The following is a 20,162-nucleotide window of genomic DNA, read 5'->3' as shown; positions in this document are numbered from 1 at the left end:
GGAGAAAGAATACTTCCCACGTATTCCCTGCGTGTCGTAGAAGGCGACTAAAAGGGGAAGGAGCGGGGGGGCTGGAAATCCTCCCCTCTTGTTTTTTTTTTAATTTTCCAAAATAAGGAACAGAGAAGGGGGCCAGGTGAGGATATTCCCTCAGAGGCCCAGTCTTCTGTTCTTAATGCTGCCTTGCTAACGCGGGAAATGGCGGATAGTTTGAAAGAAAAAAGAAATGTATATATATATATATATATATATATATATATATATATATATATATATATATATATATATATACATATATATAAGTTTATGATACTCTCGCTGTCTGTCTTGGACAATCACATGTTTACCAAATGTCATCCTTGTTACGTCTCTTCGTTGTATATCAACTGACTGTTATCTCTCTCTTGTGTCTCCCTTGGTGATGTGATCATTACACGAAATTGATCACGTTCCCCGTTTTTGTGAGGAAGCTTCAGGGACGGACGAAGGGAGGCCACATTCGCTCACATCAATTTTCTAGCTATAACGTGTAGCACGGAAACCACAGCTCCCTATCCAGAACCAGGGCCCACAGACCTTACTATGGTTTCTGTGGAAGCTTCACATTCTCTGTTTCATTCCACTGGCAACATCATGACCCATGTATACCGAGTCTTTCTGATTCACTCTATCCCATGCAAGCCTTTCACCCTCCTGCATGTTCAGGTTATCACTCAAATATTTTTTTCACTCCTTCCTTCTCCAATTTGGTCTTCCTCTTTTCCTTGTTTTCTCCACTTCCGATCCACATATCCTCTTTGTTAACCTCTCCTTACTAATTCTCTCCATATGTCTATACAATTGTAGCAAGCCCTCTATATCTCTCTCGACCACACTCATTTTAATACCACCTCACACCACATACTGTCCTCAATCATTTTTTTTCAAACACATCTACCTTCTTCCGCACAGCTTTACCCTTTAACTATAACCTATACCTTGTATCCATATAACATTGCTAGAACTGCTATGTCTTCAAATACGGCCATTTTCGCCCCTGATTCCACACATTTGGGAATGCCTCCAGACCCTTCGCCCTCTCACCCACTTCGTGACTCACTTCCGCTTTGATGATGTTCAAATTCCCGCCATGCCCACTTCCACACATCTTCCTCCAGTTTCTCTCCATTCGGACTCACACCCCATCTAACCTGTCCGTGTATCTTGATAAACCTGATAAACTTGCTTTCATTTGCATTTATTCTATACTTCCTCCCTTCACACTCTTTTCCAAACTCAATCACCAACTTCTACAATTTCTCACTCGAATTTGCTATCAGTGCTGTGTCGTCAGCAAGGAACCATTGACTTACTTCCCAGGCCTCCTATTCTCCTACAGACTACATATTTGCCCCTCTCTCCCAAAATCTTGCATGTACCCTCTCACTACCCCATCCATAAGAAAATTAGATAGCCTTGATGACATCACTCACCCCTGAAGCTCTCTGTAGGGAAGAATATAACGTCATTTGTATAGATCTAAAGGATAATCTTAGCCGAGATAAAAGCCTCTCTCCCAAAATTAGACTCCACTTCGATGTATTAGGGAAAGCCCCTCTTGGCAGTGCTAGGTGAGAACATTAGGTTCTTTCTTCGATAGACATAAACTAGTTAGGTACTCAAAATATAGGAGAATCGAAAGAGGGATTCAGAATAAGAGGGAACATGGCAGAATAGGTAAACCGGAGGTCAGTGATCTGACGCAGGATAGGAACAAGGAAGGTAAGGAGCGCTGCGAACTAGAACACCTCGTGGGCTATTTTCAGATAATAGGGGTCATTTCACAGGTAACGGTAGGGGACGGGTCGATGGGGGTTACATGACTGGGTAGCTAGCTGACTCTGCCGTTTGGAAACGAAGAAAGTCGGGGAAAAGGCAGAATAGAGCAGCGTATCAATTCCTTGGTGGAAGCAGGGAATAAGTTAAGTAGCGAACTGGATGGGACAGCTCAGATTGAAGTTACAGAATTTGTTAAAGTAGACGAGCTCAACACTGATTGCTGTACATATACATATCAACGAAAAAAAGTCTGTCATGTATTAGATTATTTCAACTCATGGAGTATACGTAACAAATTCGTAGATAGTGACGACTGTATTGAAAGAATAGTGTGATTTATATGGAATTTCGAAATCTTGTTCAAATGTTAGAGATTCGCTCACCGAATACACCATCTCTGGGTACATTATGGTTAACTGGGGAAGTAAAGTAGGCGATGGTGTCTTGCTTTTTGTTAAAACTTGTCTAAATCCTGTGCTGATAAATCCTGTTGATGAAAACGACGTCATTTTTGTAGAAATCAAAGATAAGTTTCGAAAGAAAATTACGGTAGGATTAGTTTATAGGCCCCCAGCACTGACACCAGAAGTAGACGAAAGACTATATGATCAGATTACAGAAAATAGCAATGAAAACGATTCAATCATTGTAGGATATTTTTACATACCGTTATCTAAGTGGGGAGAATCCCTTTCCAACAGCTTGGGGGCATGGACTATATCCTAAATCTGCTTGATAGTGCCCTAATACTGTTAGTCTATAAACTTACGGGCGACGAGAATATATCTAGTTCTAACTACAAATGAGGATCTCGTTAACAATGTTGACGTCAGAAAAAGTTTGACAAAAGTGATCACCGGTGAATCACTTTTAAGTTAATTTCGTGTTGTATACCTGTGACTGAACCGGGTAACCGCGATGTCAGGTGACGCGGTGATTCAGCGGCTCTCGATGACGTGTAAACGACGTCAGCTTTCAAGCCACTGAATCATGGCTTGGGACTGGCCGGCGCCAGACTACAGAGCAGACCAAGGTGAGCATGGGAGGTGAGGGTGGTGCTAGCGTGGGCTGCGTTGGGCATTTGTCATCCAGCCTTTGAACCTGTAACCTGAGCTTCTTGAACAATTATTGTTTGCCAGAGTTCCAGTCTTTTCTCAACCCTCAACAGCCTTCGGGTGTTGTGCTGCTGTTCGACCATCTACAAGCTATCTAGGCATGTCTACAATTGGGGAAGACGTTGGGAAGGCCGGTGGCTGGCGACTCGAGTGAGCAATCCGTGATGGATGTCCGGCTGATCCCACAGTTCGACGGATCGTCACACGACGTAACTGAGTGGCTGGATAAGTTCGAGCTGGTGTGTCAGCTGCGAAGTTTCTCGGGCTTACACAACATCCTACCGCTGCGGCTCACCAACGCTGAGTTTTCTGTCTACTAGTAGCTAAGCAATGCCAATAAGCTGGTATACGAAAGAATCAAGGAAGCTCTTGTCTCCGCACTTATGACAGATCGGTTCTGCTCTTACGAGCAGTTCACCACTCGTACGCTGGGTGATGGTGAATCGGTGGACGTGTACCTGGCCGACTTGTGTCGTCTGGCAGCGCCGTTTGGGGGCATGCCTGACAGTGCTTTTGTGGCCGGCCTACCTGACCCTACCCGCCGCATCCTACGGGCTGGTTAACGCATGGAATCCACGGACATTGGCCAGATCCTGAACCGCACTCGTCCCGTGTTGGTTGAGGAGAATGTCGGCGCTGTTGCGGTGCCCTGCCCGTGCTGGTGAACAGGTCGAAGCAGCTGTTGAAACCTGACGTGACTGTCGTCAGCCCAATCACTACGCCCGTGAGTGTTTAGCTGAACGCGACAGGCGCCGAGGTGGACGCGGCAATATACGCTGCTTTTACTGTGGTCGCCTTAGGAGAGGTGGAATCAGCGCCAGCCTCCTCTCCGGCTCGTCAGTAACGGGTATTTTGCCGATGATTTGGTTAATCGTGGATGGGGTGAGCTGCGACTCCCTGGTGGACACCGGCTGCACGAAGAGTATCGAGCACGTCTTCATGTGCTCCCATTGGACGAAGCAGGATATCTGTATGATGACGGTGAGCGGTGAACGGTACTTGTGCGAGGGAACGGGTGTGGTGTGCGTCCAGCTGCCGTCGGGAGTTGCGTCACCAGTGGAGTTGCTGGTGGTGGTCGCTAGGCCGCAGAACCTCAACTTCGTCCTCGGCATGAATGGCGCGAACGATTTCCATGGTGTGACGGTGCGCACGTAAGCGACGTGTGGTTTGGTATTGACGAGTCTCCACCTTCAGCAGCAGCGACTGTAGCAACAAGTCCCGATACTGATGAAAAGGATTTCACCGTGACCTATGATGCGGCAGCGAAAAAGTGGACTGTTTTGTGAAAGTGGTGTGACGGTACGGAGCCGCCACGTCTGTTAAACACTACTCCGGAGTACCAGATACGACCGGAGGCTCGCCATGAGTACCAACGCGAGCTGTAGCAATGGATTGCAAATGGCTGGCTAGTTCCATACATGGAGCAGTGAAGGGGAGATCCCGCTGATGACCATGGTTCAAGGGAACAAAGGGAAGGTGCGTCCGGTGCTCAGCTTCCGTGAGCTGAACTCTCATCTTAGTTCACATACGGCCGACGCCGTCGTCTGCGGCGAGAAGATTTGAGAGTGGCGCTGCCGTAGGCAGAAGATTGCTCATGTCGACCTGCGTAATGCCTACCTTCAATTTCACGTCGGCCATTCTCTGTGGCCGTATCAGACGGTGGTATTCCAGGTACGGCGGTACTGTTTGACGCCCTCGGTAAAGAAGAAAGTTCTGACTATTGTATTGAGTTAGGAAGAAAGGATCAATTGTGCAACTTCTTTCGTACTTGGATAACATCCTGGTGGACGAGAGGGTGGCGCTTGTAACGGATGTTGAAAACCACCTCAGTTATCACGGCCTGGTCTACAAGCCCGCTGAGCGAGTTTCCGAAGGAGTTCGGGTGATGGGCATACGAATCTGAGGGGGAGCGACGGGGCCTTTTTGGAAGCGAGATAACGACGTTGATGAGATGCCGGAGTAGTTGACAAGACGCGTTGTGTTTTCTCTGTGTGGGTACCTCACGAGCCACTTACCTGTTTGTGGCTAGCTGCGTGCGGTGGCCTCCTACCTGAAAAGAAGAGCCAACGCGGTTACCACTTCTTGGGATAGCAAGCTCACCAATCCGGAGCTGCACTCGATGCTCGCCGAGACCTCACAGCGTGTGAAATGTTAGGATCCCGCTCAAGGTCGCTGGGATATGGTTGGCGACGAGGCAGTCGTATGAGAGTACGCCAGTTCTCTTGCGATAGGGGCTGTGCTGTAGGTGAACGGCAACATCGTTGAGGACGTCTGCTGGATACGGCAGAACGAATCTCGCACATTAATCTCGCCAAACTGGATGCCGTGCTTCGGGAGTAAACTTTGCGGTTGCCTAGAATATGGAAAGGCTGTTGCTGATGACTGATTCGAAGACCGTGCACTACTGATTTATGGACATGATGTCAGGGAGTTCACCTCTGAAAAGGAAAGCTGCCAGCGAGATGCTTATCCGCAGCATTTGGAGACGATAAAAACAGTTATTAGTGAGTACGGTTAAAGTCGTCACTTCCCCTGAAAACAAAGCTGACGCGCTGAACAGAGTGCCACATAAGTAGTTGTCTTGTGCAGGCAACAACCAGTCGGTCTGCATTAAGCGTACCCTGTATTTCTGTCGGAGATTCTTACCGTCGAGTAATCAACTGGAAGTGCGCAACGTTGCGCAAGGGTGCGAAGCGTGCCAATCTATTGACCCAGCACCCATATGGTGGGAAAGAGGAACATTAGGAGTTTCAGATTGTTGGAATAGAGTCAGCATGGACATCTCCCACATCAAGGACCAGCAATATCTGACAGTGATCTGAAGTCGGTGTCTTATGAGCGTGGTGCACCGAAAGAGTTAATGACCGACAACGCCACCAGTTTTCGCAGTTCGACGTTTTGCGAGTTCGCCAGCCGCTTAGGGATAAGCGTCATATATCGTTGTGCGAATGTCTATAGCTACAATGTGATGCCACGAGATGACAGCCGTTCTTCCGCTCCTGCAAATCGAATCTTCAGGTACGGGATCAGGCTGCTCGGCATGGACGGTGTAAGCGAGTATGATCGGTCAGAGAACGTGCAGTATCGCCTCAAGGTCGGCGACCGAGTGTGGATCCGCCACCTTAGCAGAAGATGCAACGTTCAGAGCCCATTGGATCGGTGACCAGAGTCGTCTCTGTGCAGAATGTCGAGGTCGTCGGCATGCTGTGCCACGTGCGTGATCTGCGGCTAGTCATGACGTAACCATCAGTCGTAGAGGAGTCGGCTGGGGATGAGGCTACTAGAAACGACGCAGAAGACGACAATCTGCCATCTGGTGACTTATTGTACCTGCCACTAGAAACGCCTTAGCCACCGATGGAGCCGAAGGTTCGATGAGGAGGGGAGTCCAGGTTGACCACTGAGGCGCCGAAGTTCAAGAAAACGCCGGGCGGTGGACCGTTTCCAGTATAGTAATCTGCTTTAAGATTCTCAGCTTTCTTCTTTCACACACTTTACCAAAATCGGTCACCAACTTTACAGTTTCTCACACGAATCAGCTACCAGCACTGTATCATCAGCGAACAACAACTGAGACTTCCCAAGCCCTCAGCAAGGAGTGTTGTATAGTTGTAACTGCGAGATTAGTTGGGTACGCGCGATGTCAGGTGACGCGGTGATTCAGTGGCTCACGATGACGTGCAGCCGACGTCATCGGTCACGCCACTGAATCACGGCTTGGGACTGGCCGCCGCCGGACTACCGAGCGTACCAGGGATTGCTTGCAATGTGAGAGTGGTCTGGCGTGGGCAGCGTTGGGCAGTTGTCACACGGCCTTTGAACCGGTAACCTGAGCTTCTTGAACAAGTGTTGTCTGCCAGAGTTCCAGTCTTTTCTTAACCCTCGACAGTCTTCAGGTTTTGTGCTGGCGTTCGACTATCTACACTCTGAACATCGCCTGTAATTCTGGTCAACATGATAGTTGAGAAAAATACCACATTTCTGAATTGCGACGTTTAAAGATCTTCAGGCAAGCTTATGGTGATATAAATGAAAGTGATATGTATGTAGCTTGGGAAAGCTTCGGTTCAAAGCAATAGAGGGAAGGTATTTGTTAACCCGTACTAGACCTCATTTTCTAGTACAAAGCCAAAATGGTGGAACGATGAAATAAAGAAGTGTCTATTGTCAAAGAAAGTAGCACATAAGAAGCTCAAATAGGCAAAGTAAATTAAGTAAATTATGTAAATATGAAACGTACATTACTGAAAATGGCAAAAAAAATCTACAGGTATTTTGTGGATATATTCGAAGAAAAAAAGTTACTAACCAAACAGTTGGTCCACTGATAACTGAAAATGGTGATTTGGTTGACGACGACGAAGACATGACAATGATTTTAGATAATTTTTTCGCATCTGTATATACAACTGAAGATAAGCTCATATCCCGAATCCAGCTCAAATTCTAAGAAAAAAAAACAAAAACATTTTGCGACATATGGACATAAGAGTTTATCATAGAGTATCAGCAGTAAATGAAATGAAAATAGATAAAACGGCAGACCCAGACAAGTTCTATCCGAGGGCAATGAAAGACGCGAAAAATGATATACTTAAATCTATATCTTCTTTCTTCAATTGGTGACTTGCAATTGGGAAGGTTCCAGAGGAATGGAAGCTAGCTAATGTAGGTCCCGTTTTCAAAAGGAGTAATTAGTCACTGTTTAGAAAATATCTTTCTATCAGCTTAACGTCTGGATTTGGCAAACTTTTGGGAACCACTTAGTGAATGACTCAAACATAAATTTCGACAAAATCATTCATCTTTGATAAATTTGCTTGATTTCTTTAGTTACATAGTCAACATGTATGTTGAAAGTAAAGCAGTTGATGTTATCTATCTAGATTTTCAAAAAGCATTTGTTAAAGGTTACTTGATAAGATTAAGTCGCATGGTGTAGATGACGCTGTTCTTCAGTGGTTTGGAAACTGTTTAACTGACCGTAAACAAAGCCGTGTGATTAATGGTCGTCTCGGAATGGTCATACGTAACTAGTGGTGTACCACAAGGATCAGTCCTGGGACCGGTTCTCTGTTTCATAAATATTGATGATATAGATCAAGGGCAGCATTGTCACAACGAAATATGCAGATAATACTATGTTGCAAAATGAATATTCAGCAGAAATTAAACTTCTCTAAGTTCAAACGAACATAGACAAACTTATGCACTGGGCTCATAGATGGCAACTGCATTTTGATATTGATAAGTGCAAAGGTTTGCGTTTCAGTAGTAGAAATGAAAAGGAAAATTAGAATATGAATTCTTTTGAACTGAAAAGTGTAAAAGAAGAAAAATACCTAGGTGTAATGACGGTGATCTAAAGCCAAATCGACAGTGCACAAAAACAGTTAAATATACGAACAGAATACGTGGGCTATCGAATTTAAGTCAAGGAAAATTATCCTTATTCTTTACAAATCACTCGTGTCTCGCCATCTTGAATATTGTTTTAGATTTAGGTAACCAAACCTGAGGAAAGACATATATAATGGAGAGTACACAGACGAGCTACCGAGACGATTCACAGAATAAAGACATATCTTAAGAAAGCCGACTCAATGACTGAGAACTGTTTAGTTTTAGAAAAGAAAATGTTTAGAGATAATGTGATACAGGGAATCAAAATCATCAAAGGCTTCGATAATTTTCATTAACGACTTTCGTAGGATTAGATGCGTCTGATTTCACTCGCAGTAATTGTTAATAACTAGTGGGCAAACGTTTTATCTCGAATGAGGCGAAATACATATTTTTCAACAGGATTGTTAACATATGGAATGATTTACGAATTAGAGTAGTCGAAAGTAGTACTATGTTTAAGAATTGACAAATATTTCGCTTCACATCCATTACTGACATTATCTGTACCTCTTTTCTATATCAAAAGTTTATAAAATTCGTTTGTTTTCAATATGTAAGTACTTCTTCTCTCACCTCACTGATTTATCATTTTCATATCTCTCCCAGTATCACAAACAGCCTCAAAGGGACCTAACGGTCTATTGCTATTTGAATTCCTTTGTATTCCTTTTCATTCCTTGCTACAAATCAACCTTCATTTGGAACCATTCACTCTTCTCTCTTCCGTCACGTGCACTCTCTTACATCCTTAATAAAAACTCCCACACCATAAATTCTTAACATCTTCCATAAGGCATTTCTATCAACCCTATCATATGCTTTCTCCTGATCCATAAACAACACATCTAAGTATTTCTCACACACTTGATAAACACAAATCTTCTACTACCTTGGAGACCAAGCTGTTCTTCCCCGGTTGGATCCTCACTACATATCTATATCTTCTCAGTCACTACTCTCTCGTGCAACTAAATAAGTACACTCAAAAAATTTATGCCTCTTTAGTTTGAAAACTCACCTTTATCCCCCTTGCCTTTATATAGAGGAATTATACATGCATTCCGCCAATCCTCAGGCATTCACTACGATCAATGAATACACTGAAAATCCTACCTAACCAATCAACAACGAAGTTACCTTATTCTTAAGAGATTCAACTGCAATACCATCCACTCCAGGTGCCTTGTTATGTTTCTTCACCAAACCATTCGCCTGAACTACCTCGCTTCGCATGTCACCCTGACACCTTACATCTGCCACCCTATAGTCAAATACATTCAACAATCCTTCAAAATGCTCGCTCCATCTTCTCACTTCATCACTAAATGCTACCACTTTCCCATTTGCAGTCTACAACGATGTTCCCATTTGTTTTCTTTCTTCCTCACATTATCACTTCCATCCAAAATATCCTCTTATTCTCCCTAAAGTTTGATACTCACTCACCTCAGTTTTCGTTTTTCCTTTTTTTGCACCTTCCTCTTTACATCCTGGTGTTTTCTCCTATATATATCTCCCAGTCATTTGCACTTCTTCCATGTAAGTATCAATCATATACTCTCTCCTCTCTCAGTACCAACTTTACTTCGTCATCCCACCACTCAATACTGTTTCTAATCTGTCACTTGCATCATTTGCACATGTCAACAAAGCTTCCCCAAATACTTCCCATTCCTCTCCCATTCCCCTAGCTTCGTTTATTTTCTACTTTTGCCAATGTGCATTCAATTTCTCTAGATATTTCTTCACGATGGCCTCTTTTCCAAGCTTCCTTACTCTCACCACTCTACTCAACCATAATGTTTCCTCTTCCGAAAACTTCTACAAATCTTCACCCTCGCATCCACAAAGTCATGATAAGACATCCCATTACCTTCCCCCCTCAGCACATTCACATCCAAGAATCTCTCTTTGCAAGCATATCAATTTGTATGTAATCCAATAATGCCCACTGACCGTGCTTCATATTGACATACGTATACTTGTGTACGCTCCTCTTTGCAGACCAGGTATTCCCGTCACCACTCCTTTTTTCAGCACACAACTCCACAAGCTGTTCGCCATTACCACCAAGTTATGCCCTTAACTCCCACAAAACTGACATTCGCATCTAAATCAAAACTGCTGCTCCCAAAACACTTGCCTTTCATGATTCATTTTCTCATGGCCACGCACACAAGCACTGTCGTAATCCAATTACCTTTTCAACCACATCAATTTTGAGCTCACTTCCTTACAATTTGTCACACACTCGCACTTCAGTAGTGCTACCCCTTACTTTTCTCTTGCCCTCTAACCAAACTGGACTTTACATCTAAAACATTTCCAAACCAGTTTTCTCCTTTACCCTTGAACTTTGTTTCACTTAGAGCCAGAACATCCAGGTTTGTTTTCTCAAACATACTACATATCTACCTTATCTTTTCACATTGGTTACATTCACACACATTTTGAACATGTTCATCATATCCCGCGTCAGAGAGGTAGCGCCATAAACAGACAAAAAAAAAAATATATATATATATATATGCATATGCACCTGGGCATGAGAAGAAAGATCAAGAGAGGCAAGTGTTTTGGGAGCAGCTGAATGAGTGTGTTAGTAGTTTTGATGCACGAGACCGGGTTATAGTGATGGGTGATTTGAATGCAAAGGTGAGTAATGTGGCAGTTGAGGGAATAATTGGTATACATGGGGTGTTCAGTGTTGTAAATGGAAATGGTGAAGAGCTTGTAGATTTATGTGCTGAAAAAGGACTGATGATTGGGAATACCTGGTTTAAAAAGCGAGATATACATAAGTATACTTATGTAAGTAGGAGAGATGGCCAGAGAGCGTTATTGGATTACGTGTTAATTGACAGGCGTGCGAAAGAGAGACTTTTGGATGTTAATGTGCTGAGAGGTGCAACTGGAGGGATGTCTGATCATTATCTTGTGGAGGCTAAGGTGAAGATTTGTATGGGTTTTCAGAAAAGAAGAGTGAATGTTGGGCTGAAGAGGGTGGTGAGAGTAAGTGAGCTTGAGAAGGAGACCTGTGTGAGGAAGTACCAGGAGAGACTGAGTACAGAATGGAAAAAGGTGAGAACAATGGAAGCAAGGGGAGTGGGGGAGGAATGGGATGTATTTAGGGAATCAGTGATGGATTGCGCAAAAGATGCTTGTGGCATGAGAAGAGTGGGAGGTGGGTTGATTAGAAAGGGTAGTGAGTGGTGGGATGAAGAAGTAAGAGTATTAGTGAAAGAGAAGAGAGAGGCATTTGGAAGATTTTTGCAGGGAAAAAATGCAATTGAGTGGGAGAGGTATAAAAGAAAGAGACAGGAGGTCAAGAGAAAGGTGCAAGAGGTGAAAAAAAGGGCAAATGAGAGTTGGGGTGAGAGAGTACCATTAAATTTTAGGGAGAATAAAAAGATGTTCTGGAAGGAGGTAAATAAAGTGCTTAAGACAAGGGAGCAAATGGGAACTTCAGTGAAGGGCGCAAATGGGGAGTTGATAACAAGTAGTGGTGATGTGAGAGGGAGATGGAGTGAGTATTTTGAAGGTTTGTTGAATGTGTTTGATGATAGAGTGGCAGATATAGGGTGTTTTGGTCGAGGTGGTGTGCAAAGTGAGAGGGCTAGGGAAAATGATTTGATAAACAGAGAAGAGGTAGTGAAAGCTTTGCGGAAGATGAAAGCCGGCAAGGCAGCAGGTTTGGATGGTATTGCAGTGGAATTTATAAAAAACGGGGGTGACTGTATTGTTGACTGGTTGGTAAGGTTATTTAATGTATGTATGACTCAGGGTGAGGTGCCTAAGGATTGGCGGAATGCATGCATAGTGCCATTGTACAAAGGCAAAGGGGATAAGAGTGAGTGCTCAAATTACAGAGGTATAAGTTTGTTGAGTATTCCTGGTAAACTATATGGGAGGGTATTGATTGAGAGGGTGAAGGCATGTACAGAGCATCAGATTGGGGAAGAGCAGTGTGGTTTCAGAAGTGGTAGAGGATGTGTGGATCAGGTGTTTGCTTTGAAGAATATATGTGAGAAATACTTAGAAAAGCAAATGGATTTGTATGTAGCATTTATGGATCTGGAGAAGGCATATGATAGAGTTGATAGAGATGCTCTGTGGAAGGTATTAAGAATATATGGTGTGGGAGGCAAGTTGTTAGAAGCAGTGAAAAGTTTTTATCGAGGATGTAAGGCATGTGTACGTGTAGGAAGAGAGGAAAGTGATTGGTTCTCAGTGAATGTAGGTTTGCGGCAGGGGTGTGTGATGTCTCCATGGTTGTTTAATTTGTTTATGGATGGGGTTGTTAGGGAGGTAAATGCAAGAGTTTTGGAAAGAGGGGCAAGTATGAAGTCTGTTGGGGATGAGAGAGCTTGGGAAGTGAGTCAGTTGTTGTTCGCTGATGATACAGCGCTGGTGGCTGATTCATGTGAGAAACTGCAGAAGCTGGTGACTGAGTTTGGTAAAGTGTGTGGAAGAAGAAAGTTAAGAGTAAATGTGAATAAGAGCAAGGTTATTAGGTACAGTAGGGTTGAGGGTCAAGTCAATTGGGAGGTGAGTTTGAATGGAGAAAAACTGGAGGAAGTGAAGTGTTTTAGATATCTGGGAGTGGATCTGTCAGCGGATGGAACCATGGAAGCGGAAGTGGATCATAGGGTGGGGGAGGGGGCGAAAATTCTGGGGGCCTTGAAGAATGTGTGGAAGTCGAGAACATTATCTCGGAGAGCAAAAATGGGTATGTTTGAAGGAATAGTGGTTCCAACAATGTTGTATGGTTGCGAGGCGTGGGCCATGGATAGAGTTGTGCGCAGGAGGATGGATGTGCTGGAAATGAGATGTTTGAGGACAATGTGTGGTGTGAGGTGGTTTGATCGAGTGAGTAACGTAAGGGTAAGAGAGATGTGTGGAAATAAAAAGAGCGTGGTTGAGAGAGCAGAAGAGGGTGTTTTGAAGTGGTTTGGGCACATGGAGAGAATGAGTGAGGAAAGATTGACCAAGAGGATATATGTGTCGGAGGTGGAGGGAACGAGGAGAAGAGGGAGACCAAATTGGAGGTGGAAAGATGGAGTGAAAAAGATTTTGTGTGATCGGGGCCTGAACATGCAGGAGGGTGAAAGGAGGGCAAGGAATAGAGTGAATTGGAGCGATGTGGTATACCGGGGTTGACGTGCTGTCAGTGGATTGAATCAAGGCATGTGAAGCGTCTGGGGTAAACCATGGAAAGCTGTGTAGGTATGTATATTTGCGTGTGTGGACGTATGTATATACATGTGTATGGGGGGGGGTTGGGCCATTTCTTTCTTTCGTCTGTTTCCTTGCGCTACCTCGCAAACGCGGGAGACAGCGACAAAGTATAAAAAAAAAAAAAAAAAAAAATATATATATATATATATATATATATATATATATATATATATATATATATATATATCCTCATTCACTTACATCCAAATTCTAAATGTCATGTATAATGCACCGAAACAAGAGCTCTCTGTCCACAATCAAGCCACACATACCTCTCTGTGGTTTCTGCCGACCGCTTCATACGCCCTGGTTCAGCCCATTGACAGTAGGCCGTCACATGTAAACCACATAGCTTTAATTCGCTCTTTCGCTCACGCTTCGCAACCTCCTGGATTTCAGGCCCCGACCCTTCAAAGCATCTTTCATTTCATCATTTTACCTCTTTCACAGTGTCCCTTTTTCTTGTTCCCGCTATTTCTGATATGTGTACCCTCTTAATCATCCACTCGTTTCTCAATCTTTTCCATATGTCCACATCCTCTCCTTACTCAATCTTTTTCATAAGTCCAAACCATGATATTACACCCCTTCAGCCCTCATACATATTCCTCTTACTATGACACTGCTCTCTTATTCTATCATTTCTTACACCACATAATGTCCTCAAGAAAATGATTTCCAAGATAATCTCCCAATTCTTTAAATTCCTTTTCTTTTTCTGAGGCCCATGCTTCACATCTGTACAGGGCTGACGGAATACTGTTCTGTCAAACATACTCATCTTTGCCCCTTAAGTGACCTCTCTTTCCTCGCATACCTCAATGCAGCCAAGATATTTGTTCTCACACCCACGCCGGTCCTCCTATCAGTTCCCATGGTTCAATTTGCTGCCACATCCACTCACAGGTATCTAGAACACTTCACTGCCTCCAGCTTCTCTCATTCATAAACTGAATAACCTTGCTTTTATTGACATTCACTTTCACCTTTCCTCTTTCAAATGCTCTATTAAATTCAGACACAACCTCCTACTTTTTCTTACTCAAGTTTGTCATCAGTGCATATCATAAGCAGACAACTGGCCCCGCCATCCCCAGCAGGCTTCATACATGCTTCTCTCTCTAGGGCTCTTGCATTTACCTCCTCAACACCCCATATACAGACTACACAGCCATGGTCGCATCACACAACCCTGCAGCAGATCCACCTTCACCGGGAACCATTCTCGCTCTTCGTGCACGCACACCTTGCTATCTAAGTAAACACTCTTCACTGCTTCTAATAGCTTTCCTTCCACACCATTTATTGTTTGCACTTTCTACAGAGCCATATGCTTTGTCTAGATCCATACATGACACATATAAATCCTCCTGTTTCTCTAAGTATATGCCATATACATTATTCAGAGCAAACACCTACTCCACGTAGGTGAAAAGGGCAAACGAGGAAGTGTTAGCCGGCAGTGTGGAGGACAAAAGGATATGGAGTGAGTATATTTAAGAACTGTTGAATGTTTGTAATGGTAGGATGGCATATGTAGGATACTTGAATAAGGGAGGGAAGTGAAATGAGACAGCCATGACATATATTTTGGTCAAGAGAGAAAGACGGTGAAAGCCTTGGGTAAGATAAAATATGTCAATGCAGCTGCAGTGGATGGTATTGGAGATAAATTTCTTAAGAAAGGGAATGACTGTTGTTCGGTTAATCAGGATCTTCAATGTTTACAAATATTGAAATATGTGGAAAGTTGCAAAGCGTGAAATGGAAAAATTGAACTGGAACAATGTGGTATTCAGGGGCGACGTACTGTCACTGGACTAAAGAAGAGCATATGAAATAACCAGGGGAAACCTCGGAGAGATCCGTAGGGCCTAGATGTGGACAGAGAGCTGTCGTTTCGGTACATTACACATGGCGAACAAGTATGAAACTTTATACATATACATATATATATATATATATATATATATATATATATATATATATATATATATATATATATATAAATATATATATATATATATATATATATATATATATATATATATATATATATATATATATATATATATATATGTATATATATATAGCAGGTTTGGATGGTATTGCAGTGGAATTTATTAAAAAAGGGGGTGACTGTATTGTTGACTGGTTGGTAAGGTTATTTAATGTATGTATGACTCATGGTGAGGTGCCTGAGGATTGTCGGAATGCGTGCATAGTGCCATTGTACAAAGGCAAAGGGGATAAGAGTGAGTGCTCAAATTACAGAGGTATAAGTTTGTTGAGTATTCCTGGCAAATTATATCGGAGGGTATTGATTGAGAGGGTGAAGGCATGTACAGAGCATCAGATTGGGGAAGAGCAGTGTGGTTTCAGAAGTGGTAGAGGATGTGTGGATCAGGTGTTTGCTTTGGAAAATTGCATGTGAGAAATACTTAGAAAAGCAAATGGATTTGTATGTAGCATTTATGGATCTGGAGAAGGCATATGATAGAGTTGATAGAGATGCTCTGTGGAAGGTATTAAGAATATTTGGTGTGGGAGGCAAGTTGTTAGAAGCAGTAGAAAGTTTTTATCGAGGATGTAAGGCATGTGTACGTGTAGGAAGAGAGGAAAGTGATTGGTTCTCAGTGAATGTAGGTTTGCGGCAGGGGTGTGTGATGTCTCCATGGTTGTTTAATTTGTTTATTGATGGGGTTGTTAGGGAGGTGAATGCAAGAGTTTTGGAAAGAGGGGCAAGTATGAAGTCTGTTGGGGATGAGAGAACTTGGGAAGTGAGTCAGTTGTTGTTCGCTGATGATACAGCGCTGGTGGCTGATTCATGTGAGAAACTGCAGAAGCTGGTGACTGAGTTTGGTAAAGTGTGTGAAAGAAGAAAGTTAAGAGTGAATGTGAATAAGAGCAAGGTTATTAGGTACAATAGGGTTGAGGGTCAATTCAATTGGGAGGTGAGTTTGAATGGAGAAAAACTGGAGGAAGTGAAGTGTTTTAGATATCTGGGAGTGGATCTGTCAGCGGATGGATCCATGGAAGCGGAAGTGGATCATAGGGTGGGGGAGGGGGCGAAAATTCTGGGAGCCTTGAAGAATGTGTGGAAGTCGAGAACATTATCTCGGAAAGCAAAAATGGGTATGTTTGAAGGAATAGTGGTTCCAACAATGTTGTATGGTTGCGAGGCGTGGACTATGGATAGAGTTGTGCGCAGGAGGATGGATGTGCTGGAAATGAGATGTTTGAGGACAATGTGTGGTGTGAGGTGGTTTGATCGAGTAAGTAACGTAAGGGTAAGAGAGATGTGTGGAAATAAAAAGAGCGTGGTTGAGAGAGCAGAAGAGGGTGTTTTGAAATGGTTTGGTCACATGGAGAGAATGAGTGAGGAAAGATTGACCAAGAGGATATATGTGTCGGAGGTGGAGGGAACGAGGAGAAGAGGGAGACCAAATTGGAGGTGGAAAGATGGAGTGAAAAAGATTTTGTGTGATCGGGGCCTGAACATGCAGGAGGGTGAAAGGAGGGCAAAGAATAGAGTGAATTGGAGCGATGTGGTATACCGGGGTTGACGTGCTGTCAGTGGATTGAATCAAGGCATGTGTATGGGGGTGGGTTGGGCCATTTCTTTCGTCTGTTTCCTTGCGCTACCTCGCAAACGCGGGAGACAGCGACAAAGCAAAGAAAAAAAAATATATATATATATATATATATATATATATATATATATATATATATATATATATATATATATATATATATGCAAGAGGTGAAAAAGAGGGCAAATGAGAGTTTGGTTGAGAGAGTATCATTAAATTTTAGGGAGAATAAAAAGATGTTCTGGAAGGAGGTAAATAAAGTGCGTAAGACGAGGGAGCAAACGGGAACTTCAGTGAAGGGCGCACATGGGGAGGTGATAACAAGTAGTGATGATGTGAGAAGGAGATGGAGTGATTATTTTGAGGGTTTGTTGAATGTGTTTGATGATAGAGTGGCAGATATAGTGTGTTTTGGTCGAGGTGGTGTGCAAAGTGAGAGGGTTAGGGAAAATGATTTGGTAAACAGAGAAGAGGTAGTAAAAGCTTTGCGGAAGATGAAAGCGGGCAAGGCAGCAGGTTTGGATGGTATTGCAGTGGAATTTATTAAAAAAGGGGGTGACTGTATTATTGACTGGTTGGTAAGGTTATTTAATGTATGTATGACTCATGGTGAGGTGCCTGAGGATTGGCGAAATGCGTGCATAGTGCCATTGTACAAAGGCAAAGGGGATAAGAGTGAGTGCTCAAATTTCAGAGGTATAAGTTTGTTGAGTATTCCTGGTAAATTATATGGGAGGGTATTGATTGAGAGGGTGAAGGCATGTACAGAGCATCAGATTGGGGAAGAGCAGTGTGGTTTCAGAAGTGGTAGAGGATGTGTGGATCAGTGTTTGCTTTGCATAATGTATGTGAGAAATACTTAGAAAAGCAAATGGATTTGTATGTAGCATTTATGGATCTGGAGACGGCATATGATAGAGTTGATAGAGATGCTCTGTGGAAGGTATTAAGAATATATGGTGTGGGAGGCAACTTGTTAGAAGCAGTGAAAAGTTTTTATCGAGGATGTAAGGCATGTGTACGTGTAGGAAGAGAGGAATGTGATTGGTTCTCAGTGAATGTAGGTTTGCGGCAGGGGTGTGTGATGTCTCCATGGTTGTTTAATTTGTTTATGGATGTGGTTGTTAAGGAGGTGAATGCAAGAGTTTTGGAAAGAGGGGCAAGTATGAAGTCTGTTGTGGATAAGAGAGCTTGGGAAGTGAGCCAGTTGTTGTTCGCTGATGATACAGCGCTGGTGGCTGATTCATGTGAGAAACTGCAGAAGCTGGTGACTGAGTTTGGTAAAGTGTGTAAAATAAGAAAGTTAAGAGTAAATGTGAATAAGAGCAAGGTTATTAGGTACAGTAGGGTTGAGGGTCAAGTCAATTGGGAGGTAAGTTTGAATGGAGAAAAACTGGAGGAAGTGAAGTGTTTTAGATATCTGGGAGTGGATCTGGCAGCGGATGGAACCATGGAAGCGGAAGTGGATCATAGGGTGGGGGAGGGGCCGAAAATCCTGGGAGCCTTGAAGAATGTGTGGAAGTCGAGAACATTATCTCGGAAAGCAAAAATGGGTATGTTTGAAAGAAAAGTGGTTCCAACAATGTTGTATGGTTGCGAGGCGTGGGCTATGGATAGAGTTGTGCGCAGGAGGATGGATGTGTTGGAAATGAGATGTTTGAGACAATGTGTGGTGTGAGGTGCTTTGATCGAGTAAGTAACGTAAGGGTAAGAGAGATGTGTGGAAATAAAAAGAGCGTGGTTGAGAGAGCAGAAGAGGGTGTTTTGACATGGTTTGGGCACATGAGAAAATGAGTGAGGAAAGATTGACCAAGAGGATATATGTGTCGGAGGTGGAGGGAACGAGGAGAAGTGGGAGACCAAATTGGAGGTGGAAAGATGGAGTGAAAAAGATTTTGAGTGATCGGGGCCTGAACATGCAGGAGGGTGAAAGGAGGGCAAGGAATAGAGTGAATTGGATCGATGTGGTATACCGGGGTTGACGTGCTGTCAATGGATTGAATCAGGGCATGTGAGGCGTCTGGGGTAAACCATGGAAAGCTGTGTAGGTATGTATATTTGCGTGTGTGGATGTATGTATATATATGTGTATGGGGGTGGATTGGGCCATTTCTTTCGTTTGTTTCCTTGCGCTACCTCGCAAACGCGGGAGACAGCGACAAAGCAAAAAAAAAAGCAAAAAAAAAAAATATATATATATATATATATATATATATATATATATATATATATATATATAAATATATACATGTATATATATATGTATATATATATATATATATATTTTTTTTTTTTTTTTTTTTTTTTTTACTTTGTCGCTGTCTCCCGCGTATTGCGAGGTAGCGCAAGGAAACAGACGAAAGAAATGGCCCAACCCCCCCCATACACATGTACATACACACGTCCACACACACAAATATACATACCTACACAGCTTTCCATGGTTTACCCCGGACGCTTCACATGCCTTGATTCAATCCACTGACAGCACGTCAACCCCTGTATACCACATCGCTCCAATTCACTCTATTCCTTGCCCTCCTTTCACCCTCCTGCATGTTCAGGCCCCGATCACACAAAATCTTTTTCACTCCATCTTTCCACCTCCAATTTGGTCTCCCTCTTCTCCTCGTTCCCTCCACCTCCGACACATATATCCTCTTGGTCAATCTTTCCTCACTCATTCTCTCCATGTGCCCAAACCATTTTAAAACACTCTCTTCTGCTCTCTCAACCACGCTCTTTTTATTTCCACACCTCTCTCTTACCCTTACGTTACTTACTCGATCAAACCACCTCACACCACACATTGTCCTCAAACATCTCATTTCCAGCACATCCATCCTCCTGCGCACAACTCTATCCATAGCCCACGCCTCGCAACCATACAACATTGTTGGAACTACTATTCCTTCAAACATACCCATTTTTGCTTTCCGGGATAATGTTCTCGACTTCCACACATTTTTCAAGGCTCCCAAAATTTTCGCCC

This window comes from Panulirus ornatus, chromosome 20, assembly GCF_036320965.1.
Source record: "Panulirus ornatus isolate Po-2019 chromosome 20, ASM3632096v1, whole genome shotgun sequence".
Lineage (NCBI taxonomy): Eukaryota > Metazoa > Arthropoda > Malacostraca > Decapoda > Palinuridae > Panulirus > Panulirus ornatus.
The sequence above is the reverse complement of the archived record's forward strand: the minus strand, read 5'-3'. Positions refer to the sequence as shown.